Below are 17,815 nucleotides of genomic sequence, written 5' to 3' on the forward strand. Positions count from 1 at the left end.
ACGATCCGTCCCGATCAAGTACCGAACGGACGGCACCTCCGCGTTCAGCACACGTACAACTCGATGAACATCTCCGCCTTCTCGATCCAGTAAGAGAGACAGGGAAGTAGATGAGTTCTGCGGCAGCGTGACAACGCGCCGGTGATGGTGGTGATCTATTCCCGCAGGGCTTCGCCTAAGCACCATAGAAATCCGATCTAGAGGAAGAACTACGACCTAGAGGAGAGGGTAGCACGTGGCTGAATATTGTGTCTCAGAAAACCCTCAAACCTCTAGTATATATAGGAGTAAGGAGGGGGTAGGCTTGCGCACCAAGGGAGCCTCTCTTGGGCTCGGCTGAACTAGAAGGGGAGGATTCCTCCTCCAATCCTACTTGGATTAGGACTCCTCTCCAAGTTGTCCACCTCTTTTGGATTTTCCACCTTTTTCCTCATGAGATTTATTTGGTTGACTAGTCATCCCATCAACGGCTGTTGCGCCACCATCAAGTCCATGTGGCCCCCTTGGGGAGTGGTGGGCCCACCTGGTGGACCCCCGGAACCCATTCGTCACTCGTGGTACACTACCGGTAATGCCCGAAATCCTTTCGGAATCCAAACACCAACTTCCTATATATCAATCTTCGTTTCCAGACCATTCCGGAACTCCTTGTGACGTCCAGGATCTCATCCAGGACTCCGAACAAAACTTTGGTCACTAGCACCTACAACTCAACTATACCGAAACGTCACCGAACCTTAAGTGTGCAGACCCTGCGGGTTCGAGAACTATGTAGACATGACCGAGATACTCTCTAGACAATATCCAATAGCGGGACCTGGACGTCCATATTGGATCCTACATACTCTACGAATATCTTATCGGTTGAACCTCTATGTCAAGGATTCACACAATCTCGTATATCATTCCCTTTGTCCTTCGGTATGTTACTTGCCCAAGATTCCATCGTCGGTATCTCCATACCTATTCCAATCTCGTTACCGATAAGTCTCTTTACTCGTTTCGTAATACAAGATCCCGCGACTAACTCTTTAGTCACATTGCTTACAAGGCTTTGTATGTGATGTTGTATTACCGAGTGGGCCCCGAGATACCTCTCTGTCACACGGAGTGACAAATCCTAGTCTTGATCCATGCTAACTCAATGGACACCTCCGGAGATGCCTATAGAGTACCTTTATAGTCACCCAGTAACGTTGTGACATTTGATATACACAAGGCATTCCTCCGGTGTCAGTGAGTTACATGATCTCATGGTCATAGGAATGAATACTTGACATGCAGAAAACAATAGCAACAAAATTACACGATCATATGCTACGTTCATAGTTTGGGTCTTGTGCATCACATCATTCTCCTAATGATGTGATCTCGTTATCAAGTGACAACACTTGTTTATGGCTATGAAACACTAACCATCCTTGATTAACGAGCTAGTCAACTAGAGGCTTACTAGGGACAGTATTTTGTCTATGTATCCACACATGTATTTGTGTTTCTGCTCAATACAATTATAGCATGGATAATAAACGGTTATCTTGAAATAGGAAATATAATAGTAACTATTTTATTATTGCATCTAGGGCATATTTCCAACAAGGAGGCCCACGTAGACACGACGCCCGTCGTCAGTTCCCGATGCCGCGCCTCCAGCCACTGCTACGTGCACACAACGAAACGACCCCTGCTGTCGGAGTGTCCTTCGACGGCGAGGAGGCCCAGGAGAGGCCGACGGTGACCCTTGTGCTCCTCCGCGCAGCCACTCCGACGACGGCGAGGTGATCCATTACCCTCCCTTGATTGTTCTCCTTTAGTGCTAGGTTTTAATGTTCCCATTGGTTTTGTGTTGGATTTTATCGCATAATTGTTGCTGTCTATGTTTCTTGAGGTCCCATACATGCCCGCGTCGAATTTGTGTTCGCTGTCGCCTTCCTACAATAGCTACGGATCTGCAAGTATAGCCCTCCTTTCTTTTAATCCTCCTTTTGTTAACCCTCTTTTCTTTTCTCATTAATATTTGTTTGTTTGAAAATTTCAGTGTACAACATGATTTTTTTAAATGCTAGGTACCTTTCTGTTTTGGTTGGTGGGTTGCCTTGTTTTGGTTAGGAAAGATTGTAGGTATAGAGTAGCTCTGAATATCTTCTTGCCTGTTAGTGCAAAGTAGGGCATTCACATTATTCGTAGTTTTTTTCTTGTCTTAAGATCCTTAAACAAGGGAAGTTGCTTGATGAGATAATTGCTGAGAAGGTATGTTATATGTTGTAGCAACCTTTATTTCTTATTGCATTGTCCAGATTCTAAATGATGAAAATTGTGTCAAGTGCATAGCATTACTAGATAATATGTTTGCACATGTTATTCATTGTTATTCATGTACTGTAATAATATACCAAGAAGATTTTAGAGGTTATTTATATTGAACTAATACATCTTTTATCTTGCTTTACTCGTCGATTGTTCCTGCATCAGAAAATTAATGTAGCAATGATCAATAGTTGTCACACTTGTGAGAAACTTATGCTTACATTTTCTTATGCGTGTGTCTTGCAGAATCACATGTCAATAGATGTTGGTGTCTCAAAACGACAAGCAATACCATTTAAAATTTCAATATATAATGACACCACAAGAGCACACATGCCAAATCTTCTTCGTGTGATTTGTAGAGAATAGGATAGCACTCGGATGGAAGAACATATCTGGAACTGTCGGCCTTAGCCTCTAGAAATAGTTACCACTTTGTTTTACTGGTAAATACTCCCTCTGTCCCAAAATAAGTGAATCAAAAGTGACTCAAGTTTGTACTAAAGTGACTCAAGGTAGTACAAACATGAGTCATTTTTAGTCATTTATTTTGGGACGGAGGGAGTATTTGTTACAAAGTGTTATTTTCACCTAGAAGCATTCAACCTATACTATGTACTGTATGTTTTTACTGATAATTAATGTGTGGTATCTTGTCTGACCTGAAACATATATGGTCATTTTAGCAATAGAAGCAACATTTAAGTAGAAATTGGGTTGGGCAGGGAATTCATGACTCTCGCCCAGCTTCTGTTAGATATGTAAACTGAAAAATGTTTGTCAACTATGATTATTTTGTTTCTAGATAACACATAAAAACCTTGTTTTGTTTGCATATTATGGTGTAGGAGGTTGTACAGAATATTAAAGCGCATAATAAATACCTATCTTATTTTTTGTGACTTAGGAAGCTAAATCTGTTGGTTGTGTTGATTGCGAAATCTTAGAACCGTTTTCATTCAGTCATGAAACTTAACCCCACCCCAACCCCATGAAAAACAACTTGGTGGAACAGTTGGCTGTCTAATTTGTTTATGGCTTAGAACCATCACACCTGATTAGGTGATCTATCACTGGAGTATACAATACTCTAGTTTGGTCCCATCCCATGTGTACCATTTGTGAATATTTGAGATGAAATATATTATAGCAAAGTGGCACCAAATCTTTAGCTAATGCCAAAAGACCTTCATAATTTGGACTGGTAATTCTCGTGAATTATCTGTTTGTTTGAAACCGCTGTGCATTGCCAACATATTTTGTCCACTAATTTCTTTCCAGTTGGATTCTCCTGGCTGGATTTATTTCTTTCCAAATTCAATCTAGCCATTCTTGTAATTTCTTTACCATGTTATGCAGAAGGAATTATCTTTTGATGGCGCTCGAGTCATGGGCATAAATGCATCTAACCAAATAATACTTGCTTCTCGGAAGGCACCTGGTGTGGGTGGAGAACATGTTCTTGGAAAGGTATATTTAGATATCTTTTCTACCAAATTAAACGATATCACCTCTAAATTTTTGAAACACCATATTGTGTTTCTTCAACATCGACAGATTAGCATGCTACCCAACCATGAAGCACGTACAATACAGCTTTCTCCTGATACGAAAGTTGTCAAGGACATATGTATCTTCCCTGGTGGATGTGCGCTTTTTGCATGCAAAAGGTGATAGATCCCGTAGATCTTCTAGGCTAGATGAGTTCGGTAGTACTAGTGGTTTATTACCTTATCCCATACTCGATGAGATCCCTCCGGTGTCCATCGTCAGGTGGTGACGACCGTGGGGAAGGAGAAAGATGTGGTAGCGGCGACAGTGAGCTTCCAATCGTTTCGGCGCTACCCTCTAGATCGGATTAGGGTTAGGAGTGGGGAAACAGTGGCGGCGGCGAACCTCGTGTCATGTGCCATGGTCCCCACCTCTGATACGTCTCCATCGTATCTACTTTTCCAAACTCTTTTGCCCTTGTTTTGGACTCTAATTTGCATGTTTTGAATGGAACTAACCCGGACTGGCGCTGTTTTCAGCAGAATTGCCATGGTGTTGTTTTTGTGCAGAAATGAAAGTTCTCGGAACGTCCTGAAAATTTACGGAGAATATTTCTGGAAAATATGAAAAATACCCGCGCAAAGATCCACCGGAGGGGATGGGCCAGTGGGCCACAAGCCCTGTTGCCGCGGCCCCCTGGCCGCGGCAACCAAGCTTGTGGGGCCCACGTGAGTCTGTCGCCCCCAACTCCAGCTCTATAAATTCACTTTTGACCAGAAAAAAAATCAGAAGAGAAGATTTCATCGCGTTTGCGATACGGAGGCGCCTCCACATCCTGTTCTTCATCTGGAGGACAGATCTGGAGTCCGTTTTGGGCTCCGGAGAGGGGAAATCGTCGACATCGTCATCATCAACCTTCTTCCCTCTCCAATTCCATGAAGCTCTTCATCGTTCGTGAGTAATCTATTCGTAGGCTCGCTGGCGGTGATGAGTAGGATGAGATCTATCATGTAATCGAGTTGGTTTTGACGGGGATTGATCCCTAGTATCCACTATGTTCTGAGATTGATGTTGCTACCACTTTGCCATGCTTAATGCTTGTCACTAGGGCCCAAGTGCCATGATTTCAGATCTGAAATTATTATGTTGTCACCAATATATGTGTGTTTTAGATCCGATCTTGCAAGTTGTAGTTACCTACTATGTGTTATGACCCGACAACCCCGGAGTGACAATAACCGGAACCACTCCCGGTGATGACCATAGATTGAGGAGTTCATGTGTTCACCAAGTGCTAATGCGTTGTTCCGGTTCTTTATTAAAAGGAGAACCTTAATATCCCGTAGTATCCTTTTGGACCCCGCTGCCACGGGAAGGATGGACAATAGATGTCATGCAAGTTCTTTTCCCTAAGCACGTATGACTACACACGGAATGCATGCCTACATCACATTGACGAACGGGAGCTAGCCACACATCTCCCCGTGTTATAACTGTTGCATGATGAATGTCATCCAAACGAATCACCGACCTATTGCCTGCGAGTTTGTCCCACTGCTGCTGTTACTTGTTTTGCTCTGTTGTTGTTACTTGTTTTTGCTCTGCTGCTGTTACTTGTTTTGCTCTGCTGCTGTTACTTGCTCTGCTATTGCTACTTGCTACTGTTGTCACTACTTCTGTTCCTTGCCACTACTGATACTGGTTACACTTCTACTCCCTGCTGCAATACTTTTTCTCGCACCGTTGACGGGAAAGAATATTTTCCGTCCACGGTCAACTTCTGGCGCCATTGATACGACCATTAGGAATAGTCTGCCGTCAACATATCGTTTCAAACACTGTTGTTATCATACTACTTTGTTGCTGATACTTTGCTTGCAGATACTAATCTTTCAGGTGTGGTTGAATCTCACACACTCAGCTGCTAATACTTGAGAGTATCCTTTCACTTCCTGTCGGGCGAACCAACAAATTTGGGTCGAATACTCTACCCTCGAAAACTGCCGCGAACCCACGCGCTGGTGGGCCATTGCAAGACAATTGCTAATTGTTGAGAAACTAGGAGCAGTTCTGGCTCTGTTGCCGCGGAGGCATCAAGTCAGGGACACGTCAACAACATTTCTCTAGTGCCGTTGCCGGGGACTGCTAGCAGCAGCTTTTTCTGGCGCCGTTGCCAGGGACTGCTAGCAGCAGCTTTTTCTGGCGCCGTTGCTGGGGAGGTGTTGCTATATTCTCTGAGTCATTTGGGATTTATATTTGCTGATCACTATGAAGAATCTGAAAGATCCAAAAACCAAAGTCTTGCCCTCAACTACGAGGGGAGGTAAGGAAGTGCCATCTAGCTCTGCACTTGATTCACCATCAGTTATGAGTAAGTTTGCGACATCACCTCCTGCTAGAAATCTTGATATGTCTCCTGTGCTTAATGATGATTATGATGCTACTGCTAGAGATGCTATGCCTGATACTGCTAGAGATGCTAGGCCTGATACTGCTAGAGATGCTATTTTACCTGATGATGCTATGGTTGATACTGCCTTGCCTAATGATGCTAGAGATGCTATTTTGCCTCATGATGCTATGCTTGATACTGCTAGAGATACTACTTTGCCTGATGTGCCACTATGGGTGTTCCTTGATGCTCATATTGCTATAGTTACTGCCAATGCTCGTGATGCTTCTGAAACTGCCGATACTATTGAGATAGAACTTGCTTTTGCTCCTGCTAGATCTAGCTCTCCTAGATATGAATTGCCTGATATACCTAAGGGTTACATTATGGAGGGAGAGATAGCTGAGGATTTTCTTGCGTGTAAGGATGCCTATGACGCTGAGAATTTACTTCTCAACTGGAAGGAAAAATCTCTGAAAGCTAGGATGAAATACGACCCGAAGTTTGCTACTTCACCTATCTTTATCACCGATAAGGATTATGAATTCTGTGTCGATCCTGAGATAATCTCTCTAGTCGAATCTGATCCTTTCCACGGTTATCAGTCTGAGACGGTCGTAGCCCATCTTACCAAACTACATGATACATCCACCCTTTTCACTAGTAAGGAGAAGATCCACCACTACTATATCCTTAAGTTGTTTCCTTTCTCTCTAAAGGATGACGCTAAAGCCTGGTTCACTTCCCTTGCTCCTGGATGTGTGAGTAGTCCCCAGGATATGGTCTATTACTTCTGTGAGAAATATTTCCATGCCCATAAGAAGCAAGCTTCCTTGCAGGAAATATACAACTTTGCTCAACTCAAAGAAGAGAGTATCCCACAAGCTTGGGAGAGGCTCATCCAGCTACAGAATGCTTTGCCTGATCACCCTCTTAAGAAGAACAAGATACTTGATATCTTCTATAACGGACTTACCGATGCTTCTAGAGACCACCTAGATAGTTGTGCCGGTTGTGTTTTTAGGGAACGAACTATTGAACAAGCTGAGATCCTACTGAATAACATCTTGATCAACGATAATGCTTGGACTATTCCCGAACCACCTCCTAAGCCAACTCAGAAGAAAAGAGGTATTCTATTCCCCAGTCCCGAAGATATGCAAGAAGCCAAGAAATCTATGCAAGAGAAAGGCATTAGATCTGAAGATGTCAAAAATCTACCACCTATCGAAGAGATCCATGGTCTCGATAACCCGATACAGGTAGTGGAAGTAAATTCTCTGCGTAGGTTTGATGAGAGTGATATTCCTTTTGATAAACCTGCTAGCCTATGATTTGATGAATTTGACAACTTTGTTGCCAAACAACAGAGTTTCAATGATTATGTTAGCAGAGATTTGGAACAAAGTACTCGTATGCTTAGTCATTTAGGTACTTGTATAGACAGAAATGTCAATGATCTGAAGCTTCTGAGTAAACATGCCTCTATGATTACTACTCAGGTAGAACAAGTACTTAAAGCTCAGAATGACTTGCTCAATGAATTAAATGACAACTCTGTCAAAGTCATTACTAGAGGAGGCAAAATGACTCAGGAACCTTTGTATCATGTAGGCCATCCTAAGAGAATTGATCAAGATTCTCAAGGAATTAATGCTGATACACCCAGTCATCCTAAGGAGAAGAAGAAGGATGATAGAAACCTGCATGTTAGTTCACCAAATACTGTCACACCTGAAGAACCAAATGATATTTCTGCATCTGATGCAGAAACACAATCTGGTGACGAACATGAACCTGGTACAATATGGAGAGCGATGTTCATAATAATGCTCAACCTAGCAATGATGAGGATGTGGAGATTGAACCTACGGTTAATCCTGATAACCCACAACCTAAGAGATACAATAAGAATGACTCCACTACTAGGAAGCATGGTAAAGAAAGAGAGCCATGGGTTCAAAGACCTATGCCCTTTCCTCCTAAGCCATCTAAGAAAAAGGATGATGAGGATTTTGAGCGCTTTATTGAAATGATAAGACTCGTCTTTCTGTAGATGCGGTTAGTTGATATGCTCAAAATGTCTCCATATGCCAAGTACATGAAAGATATCGTGACCAATAAACGGAAGATACCAGATCTTGAGATCTCCAAGATGCTTGCCAATTACACTTTCAAAGGTGGAACTCCTAAGAAACTTGGTGATCCCGGAGTGCCCACTATACCTTGCTCCATTAAAGGAAACTACGTAAGAACTGCCTTATGTGACCTTGGAGTCGGAGTTAGTGTTATGCCTCTCTCTCTTTATAGTAGACTTGAACTGGATAAGTTGACACCCACTGAAATTTCTCTGCAAATGGCGGACAAATCAACTGCTTTCCCTGTCGGCATTTGCGAGGATGTGCCTGTTGTGGTTGCTAATACCACTATCTTAACAAACTTCGTTATCTTGGATATTCCCGAGGACGATGCCATGGCTGCCATCCTCGAAAGACCCTTTTTAAACACTGAAGGGGTGATACGTCTCCATCTTATCTACTTTTCCAAACTCTTTTGCCCTTGTTTTGGACTCTAATTTCCATGATTTGAATGGAACTAACCTCGACTGACGCTGTTTTCACCAGAATTGCCTTGGTGTTATTTTTGTGCAGAAATCAAAGTTCTCCAAACGTCCTAAAAATTTACGGAGATCATTTATGGAAAATATGAAAAATATGTGCACCAAGTTCCACCTGAGGGGGTGGGCCAGTGGGCCACAAGCCCTGGCTCCGCCACCCCCCCTAGTGGCGGTGGACAGGCTTGTGCGGCCCACACAGCCCTGCCGCCCCCCAACTCCAGCTCTATAAGTTCCCTTACGTCACAGGAAAAATAAAAAGGGAAGTTTCGTCGCGTTTGCGATACGGAGGCGCCGCCACAACCTATTCTTCATCTCGAGGGCAGATCTGGAGTCCGTCTTGGGCTCCGGAGAGGGGAAATCGTCTCCATCATCATCATCAACCTTCTTCCCCCTCCAATTCCATGAAGCTCTTTGTCGTTCGTGAGTAATCTATTCGTGGGCTCGCTGGGCGGTGATGAGTAGGATGAGATCTATCATGTAATCGAGTTAGTTTTGATGGGGATTGATCCCTAGTATCCACTATGTTCTGAGATTGATGTTGCTACTACTTTGCCATGCTTAATGCTTGTCACTAGGGCCCGAGTTCCATGATTTCAGATCTGAAATTATTATGTTGTCACCAATATATGTGTGTTTTAGATCCGATCTTGCAAGTTGTAGTTACCTACTATGTGTTATGATCCGGCAACCCCGGAGTGACAATAACCGGAACCACTCCCGGTGATGACCATAGTTTGAGGAGTTCATGTGTTCACCAAGTGCTAATGCGTTGGTCCGGTTCTTTATTAAAAGGAGAACCTTAATATCCCGTAGTTTCCTTTTGAACCTCGCTGCCATGGGAGGGATGGACAATAGATGTCATGCAAGTTCTTTTCCCTAAGCACGTACGACGACACACGGAATGCATGCCTATATCACATTGACGAACGGGAGCTAGCCACATATCTCTCCGTGTTATAACTGTTGCATGATGAATGTCATCCAAACAAATCACCGACCCATTGCCTACGAGTTTGTCCTACTGCTGCTGTTACTACTGTTGCTACTGCTGTTACTTGTCTTGCTCTGCTGCTACTGTTGCTACTACTGCCACTTGCTACTGCTGTCACTACTGCTTTTCCTTGCCACTGCTATTGCTCGTTACACTGCTGCTACCTGCTACAATTTTGGTTTGCTGGTCGTTGACGGGAACTAACAATTTCTGTCAACGAGGCAACTTGGCGCCATTGATACAATCGTTAGAAATAGTCTGCCGTGTCAACAGATCGTTTCTGACACCGTTGTTATCATACTACTTTGCTGTTACTACTTTGCTTGCAGATACTAATCTTTCAGGTGTGGTTGAATCTGACAAATTCAACTGCTAATACTCGAGAGTATTCTCTCACCCCCTGTTTTGGCGATCAACAAATTTGGGTCGAATACTCTACCCTCGAAAACTGCTATGATCTGACGCGCTGGTGGGTCGTCAACAACATTCTTCTAGTTTCGATTGCCGGAGAGTGCTAGCAGCATTCTTCTGGTGCGGTTGCAAGGGGAAGAACAGTTGACATCAAGCATTTTTCTGGCGCCGTTGCCGGGGAGGTATTGCTATATTCTCTGAGTTACTTGGGATTTATATCTGTTGATCACTATGAAGAATCTGAAAGATCCGAAGACCAAAGTCTTGCCCTCAATTACGAGGGGAGGTAAGGAATTGCCATCTAGCTCTGCACTTGATTCACCTTCAGTTATGAGTAAGTTTGCGACATCACCTCCTGCTAGGAATCTTGATATGTCGCCTATGCTTGATGATGCTTATGATGCTACTGCTAGAGATGCTATGCTTGATACTATGCCTGATACTACTTTGCCTGATACTGCTAGAGATGCTATGCTTGATACTCTGCCTGATGATACTATGCTTGATACTATGCCTGATGATGCTATGCCTGATACTGCTAGAGATGCTATGCTTGATACTGCTTTGCCTGATGATGCTAGAGATGCTATTTTGCCTGATGATGCTATGCCTCATACTGCTAGAGATGCTATGCTTGATACTGCTTTGCCTGATGATGCTAGAGATGCTATTTGGCCTGATGATGCTATGCTTGATACCGCTAGAGATACTACTTTGCCTGATGTTCCACTAGTGGTATTCCTTGATGCTCATATTGCTAGAGTTACTGCCAATGCTCGTGATGCTTCTGAAACTGCCGATACTATTGAGATAGAACCTGCTTTTGCTCATGTTAGATCTAGCTCTCCTAGATATGAATTGCCTGATATACCTGAGGGTTACGTTATGGAGGGAGAGATAGCTGAGGATTTTCTTGCGTGTAAGGATGCCTATGACGCTGAGAAATTACTTGTCAAGTGGAAGGAAAAATCTCTAGAAGCTAGGATGAAATACGACCCGAAGTTTGCCACTTCACCTATCTTTATCATCGATAAGGATTATGAATTCTCTGTCGACCCTGAGATAATCTCTCTAGTCGAATCTGATCCTTTTTACGGTTATGAGTGTGAGACGGTCGTAGCCCATCTTGCCAAACTACACGATATAGCCATCCTTTTCACTAATGCGGAGAAGATCCGCCGCCACTATATCCTTAAGCTGTTTCCTTTCTCTCTAAAGGATGACGTTAAAGCCTGGTTCACCTCTCTTGCTCCTCGATGTGTGAGTAGTCCCCGGGATATGGTCTATTACTTCTGTGAGAAATATTTCCCTGCCCATAAGAAGCAAGCTGCCTTGCAGGAAATATACAACTTTGCTCAACTTCAAGAAGAGAGTCTTCCACAAGCTTGGGGGAGGCTCGTCCAGCTACATAATACTTTGCCTGATCACCCTCTTTAGAAGAACGAGATACTTGATATCCTCTATAACGGACTTACCGATGCCTCTACAGACCACCTAGATAGTTGTGCCGGTTGTGTTTTTAGGGAACGAATTGTAGAACAAGCTGAGACCCTATAGAATAACATCTTGATCAACGATAATGTTTGGACTATTCCCAAACCACCTCCTAAGCCAACTCCAAAGAAAAGAGGTATTCTATTCCTCAGTCCCGAAGATATGCAAGAAGCCAAGAAATCTATGCAAGAGAAAGACATTAAATCTGAAGATGTCAAAAATCTACCACCTATGGAAGAGATCCATGGTCTCGATAACCCGATACAGGTAGTAGAAGTGAATTCTCTGCGTAGGTTTGATGAGAGTGATATTTCTTTTGACAAACCTGCTAGCCTATGATTTGATGACTTTGACAACTTTGTTGCCAAACAACAGAGTTTCAATGATTATGTTAGCAGACATTTGGAACAAAGTACTCGTATGCTTAGCCATTTAAGTGCTTATGTAGACAGAAATGTCAATGATCTGAAGCTTCTGAGTAAACATGCCTTTATGATTACTACTCAGGTAGAACAAGTACTTAAAGCTCAGAATGACCTGCTCAATGAATTAAATGACAACTTTGTCAGAGTCATTACTGGAGGAGGCAAAATGACTCAGGAACCTTTGTATCCTGAAGGTCATCCTAAGAGAATTGATCAAGATTTTCAAGGAATCAATGCTAATACACCCAGTCATCCTAAGGAAAAGAAGAAGGATGATAGAAACCTACATGCTAGTTCACCAAATACTATCACACCTGAAGAACCTAATGATACTTCTGCGTCTGATGCAGAAACACAATCGGGTGATGAACATGAAATTGGTGACAATATGGACAGTGATGTCCATAATAATGCTCAACCTAGCAATGATGAGGATGTGGAGATTGAACCTTCGGTTAATCCTGATAACCCACAACCTAAGAGATACGATAAGAATGACTTCACTGCTAGGAAGCATGGTAAAGAAAGGGAACCATGGGTTCAGAGATCTATGCCCTTTCCTCCTAAGCCATCCAAGAAAAAGGATGATGAGGATTTTGAGTGCTTCATTGACATGATAAGACCCATCTTTTTGCAGATGCGGTTAACTGATATGCTCAAGATGTCTCCGTATGCCAAGTACATGAAAGATATCGTGACTAATAAACGGAAGATACCAGATCTTGAGATCTCCACCATGCTTGCCAATTACACTTTCAAAGGTGGAACTCCTAAGAAACTTGGTGATCCCGGAGTGCCCACTATACCTTGTTCCATTAAAGAAAACTACATAAGAACTTCCTTATGTGACCTTGGAGCCGGTGTTAGTGTTATGCCGCTCTCTCTTTATCATAGACTTGAGTTGGATAAGTTGACACCCACTGAAATTTCTCTGCAAATGGCCGACAAATCAACTTCTTTCCCTATCGGCATTTGTGAGGATGTGCCTCTTGTGGTTGCTAACACCACTATCTTAACAGACTTTGTTATCTTGGATATTCCCGAGGACGATGCCATGGCTGTCATGCTCGGAAGACCATTTTTAAACACTGCAGGGGATGTTATAGATTGCAACAAAGGCAATGTCACTTTCCATGTGAACGGTAATGAGCACACCGTGCACTTTCCGAAGAAACGATATCAAGTACATTGCATCAATGCTATCGAAAAGACTTCATTAATTCTCATTGGGAGCTTTGAATGCCCTATTCCTCGTGTCAAGACGAAGTATGATTTGCTTGTTGGGGAGATTCATATCCCCATTGAGGTGACTTAGTGGCTATTCGACAAATTCTCCGTTCTCTTTTGCGATTCGAGAAAGTTTTGTCATAAGGATTTGATGGGGATTGATCCCTAGTATCCACTATGTTCTGAGATTAATGTTGCTACTACTTTGCCATGCTTAATGCTTGTCACTAGGGCCCGAGTGCCATGATTTCAGATCTGAAATGATTATGTTGTCACCAATATATGTGTGTTTTAGATCCGATCTTGCAAGTTGTAGTTACCTACTATGTGTTATGATCCAGCAACCCCGGAGTGACAATAACCGGAACCACTCCCGATGATGACCATAGTTTGAGGAGTTCATGTGTTCACCAAGTGCTAATGCGTTGGTCCGGTTCTTTATTAAAAGGAGAACCTTAATATCCCGTAGTTTCCTTTTGGACCCCGCTGCCACGGGAGGGATGGACAATAGATGTCATGCAAGTTCTTTTCCCTAAGCACGTATGATGACACACGGAATGCATGCCTACATCACATTGACGAGCGGGAGCTAGCCACATATCTCTCCGTGTTATAACTGTTGCATGATGAATATCATCCAAACAAATCACCGACCCATTGCCTACGAGTTTGTCCTACTGCTGCTGTTACTACTGTTGCTACTGCTGTTACTTGTCTTGCTCTGCTGCTACTGTTGCTACTACTACCGCTTGCTACTGTTGCTACTTGCTACTGCTGTCACTACTGCTTTTCCTTGCCGCTGCTATTGCTCGTTACACTGTTGCTACCTGGTACAATTTTGGTTCGCTGGTCGTTGACGGGAACTGACAATTTCTGTCAACGAGGCAACTTGGCGCCATTGATACAATCGTTAAAAATAGTTTGCCGTGTCGACAGATCGTTTCTGACACCGTTGTTATCATACTACTTTGCTGTTACTACTTTGCTTGCAGATACTAATCTTTCAGGTGTGGTTGAATCTGACAAATTCAACTGCTAATACTCGAGAGTATTCTCTCACCTCCTGTTTTGGCGATCAACAAATTTGGGTCGAATACTCTACCCTCAAAAATTGCTACGATCCCACGAGCTGGTGGGTCGTCAACAACATTCTTCTAGTTTCGATTGCCGGAGAGTGCTAGCAGCATTCTTCTGGTGTCGTTGCAAGGGGAAGAACAGTTGACATCAAGGGGCTATTTTGCAACACAGGCAATGTCACTTTCCATGTCAACCGTAATGAGCACACAATGCACTTTCCGAAGAAATGATATCAAGTACATTGCATCAATGCTATCGAAAAAAATTCATCGATTCTTATTGGGAGCTTTGAATGCCCTATTCCTCATGTCAAGATAAAGTATGATTTGCTTGTTGGGGAGATTCATATCCCCATTGAGGTGACTTAGTGGTTATTCGACAAATTCTCCGTTCTCTTTTGCGATTTGAGAAAGTTTTGTCATAAGGATTTGATGAACCCCATTGACGGATTTCTTTCGATGACCATGAAATGGATGAATCAAAGAGTCACATACCTCTGTTTTAAGCTTTCACTTTCTTTTGCTTAGAAGAAAAATTATAGGTTTAGTTTAGTTTTCCCTGTTTTCTGTTTTAGCGTCCCGGAGAAAAATACCCCGAAAATAAAAGTTCTCCGATGGTCCTGAAAATCTAGTATGATTTTTTCTGGAATATTTGAAAAATACTGGGACTGAGAGCTGGCCTGGGGGCCACACCAGTGGGCCACAAGCCCTGTCACCGCGGCCACCCCCTGGCCGTGGCAAGCAAGCTTGTGGGGCCCACAAGGACCCCCTCCACTCATTCCAGCTCCCATCCTCTTCCTCTACCTCTAGAAAAAATTGTTTCGTAGCTCAAACCCGTGTTCTTGCTCATTTGGCTGTGATTTTTGATCTCCTTGCTGAAAGCACCATTCTCCGAACCGTTTTGGGGAAATTACTCCTTGGTAAGTGACTCCTCCATTGGTCCAATTAGTTTTTGCTCTAGTGCTTTATCCTTCGTGTATTCTTACTACCTTGGTGACCCTGTTCTTGAGCTTGAAATGTTGATTTTAGCTTGTCCCAAGTAGTTTTAGCGCGTGATATGGTCTCTAGGCGCTAGTAGGAGTAGTTGCTACGAGTTTGGTTAATCTCTATTCACTTTTCTTTCGAAGTCTCTAAAAATTTCAGAATTTTTCAGAGCTAGAAAAGGAAAAAGATGAGGAGGTTCTTGAGAGGCTCTTCAAGCCGTAACCCCAAGGAGGATGAGAATAACCTCCCCAAGTACGTGGTTCCTCGAGTCATGGAAGTTCGAGCGTGCGAGTGGCCAAGTGATGATTTTTTATGCGCCGCTGGGCTTTATGAAGACTTTTATTACTTGGTGGAGAATGCAGGTCTTACCGCGCTCGTTGAAGATAAGTGCCCAAAATACCTCCTCCTCACCAATATTTTTGTTCAAAGCTTCAACTTCTACCCGAGGAAGAATCCTCCCATGGTTGAGTTCATGTTGTACAATATCCCCCAGTGCATGAACTACAAGATTTTTGCAATGCATGCAAATTACCTTATGTTGGGGATATTCATGATCCTCGTCCACGGGACTTGGAGGATTTCATAAGTACTATTGTTGTTGGAGAGGAGAGAGGAGTGTCTCGCGCTAGAATTGCTAGCATACATTTTCCTGTGCTTCGGTACTTCTCATTATTTGTGGTAAAATGTTTGATTGGCCGTGGGGAGGCTGGATCACTTAGCTCTCTAGACCTTGCGGTTTTGCGCGAAGGCCTTTATAGCACTAAGACTTATAGCCTAGGTGCTATAGTAGCTCAGCGGTTGAACACAAACCGTTCCAAAGGTGTCGTCTATGGAGGTCTCTATGCTACTCGTCTTGCTAGACACTTTGAGATACATATTAGACTTCGCGAGGAAGAAGAGATGCTTCTTCCTGAGAAATATCTGGAATATGACAAAATGGTTCGCCATGATTTTCTGGATAGAGATGCTAGTAGACGGATGATTTATAACCTGGTATTTAGTCAGGGTACTCGAGAGACTATTACTTTGCCTGCTCCTTCTTTGTTTGATATTCATGCAGGCAGGTACACTATTATGCCCTCGGACATCTACGCATATTGGGGCTTAGCCCAACCACAGGTGCCCGTGCCCGAGCCGCCAGTCGAGTACCAGACGCCAGTTTATCAGTGGGAGCCAGAGGAGCTCACACAGCAGTGGCATCCACAGTCCGCTCCAGAGTATCCCGGAGCTAGTTATTTCCCGTCTTGGGAGTAGACCAAGCTAGGCCAAAAGCCTAAGCTTGGGGGAGTACGTGCTCTCACCGACCTTACATTCATGCTTATGCTTTCACTTTGTTCGTCGGTGTTCACACTTTGCCACTGTATTATCCATGCTAGTTTATTTTCGTTTTATTGTTTTCTTGTTTTGTGTCCTTTTGAGAAAACCCAAAAAGATTTTCCTTTCTTCTTTTTGCTTGTTGGGATCTTTCCAGTGTAAATAGTTTTCTTTTTCTTTGGGTCAAGGTAGAATATATTGGTTACAATGTTTAGTGGCTCTTGCATGCATACCTGTTTAGCTTTCAAAGAGCCATATTACTTTGTCTTCTCCTTTGTGTTTGCCTGCAGATTCAGCTTAGTCCAATGCACGAGCACTCTTATTATTGTTCACATCGTTCGATCGTGCAAGTGAAAGGCAATAATGATGATATATGATGAAGTGACTGAGACTGGAAAAGCTGGTATGAACTCTATCTATTTTGTTTTTGTAAATATGACTAGCTTGTCATCCCAGACTCAGCTTTGTTGTGAGAGAATCATGTTTGCAATGACAACTTAGAGATCATAGTTTCTGATGCCATACTTATTTAGCTAGGAGCTTATAATGGTTTGTCTTGAATGCCAACATAGATTTTGAGATGACTATGATGTAGTATGATAGGATGGTATCCTCCTTTGAATGACTCAAGTGGCTTGACTTGGCGCATGTTCATGCATGTAGTTGAAATAAAATCAACATAGCCTCTATCATGTTCGTGTTCATGGTGATTCATATAATGTTCATGCTTGCACTCCATGTTAGTCAAACTCATTGCATCCTGATGACTGTTGTCGCTCTCTAGTTGGTCGCTTCCCAGTCTTTTGCTAGCCTTCACTTGTACTAAGCGGAATACTGCTTGTGCATCCACTTCCATAAACCCAAAAGTTTTTCCATGAGAGTCCACAATACCTACCTATGTGCGGTATCTACATGCCGTTCCAAGTAAATTGGCATGTGCAATTCTCTAAACCTTCAAGAAACAATCTGTTTTGCATGGCCGAACCGCTCATGTGGTGACATGGGGCTATGGGTATCTTCCATGTTAGGAGTGTTGTTGGGGATATTGCTTATTAAGTGACCCGCCCAATATGAGCCGGGTTACTA

At 43.1% G+C, this 17,815-nt stretch overlaps 1 pseudogene; it reads left to right on the top strand.

Moving 5' to 3' along the window:
• The first annotated feature begins 1,638 nt into the window (after positions 1-1,638).
• Positions 1,639-17,815, top strand: part of LOC123397305 — a 39,228-nt pseudogene continuing 23,051 nt past the window's right edge.

Source organism: Hordeum vulgare, chromosome 1H (assembly GCF_904849725.1).
Source record: "Hordeum vulgare subsp. vulgare chromosome 1H, MorexV3_pseudomolecules_assembly, whole genome shotgun sequence".
In the NCBI taxonomy this organism is placed as follows: domain Eukaryota; kingdom Viridiplantae; phylum Streptophyta; class Magnoliopsida; order Poales; family Poaceae; genus Hordeum; species Hordeum vulgare.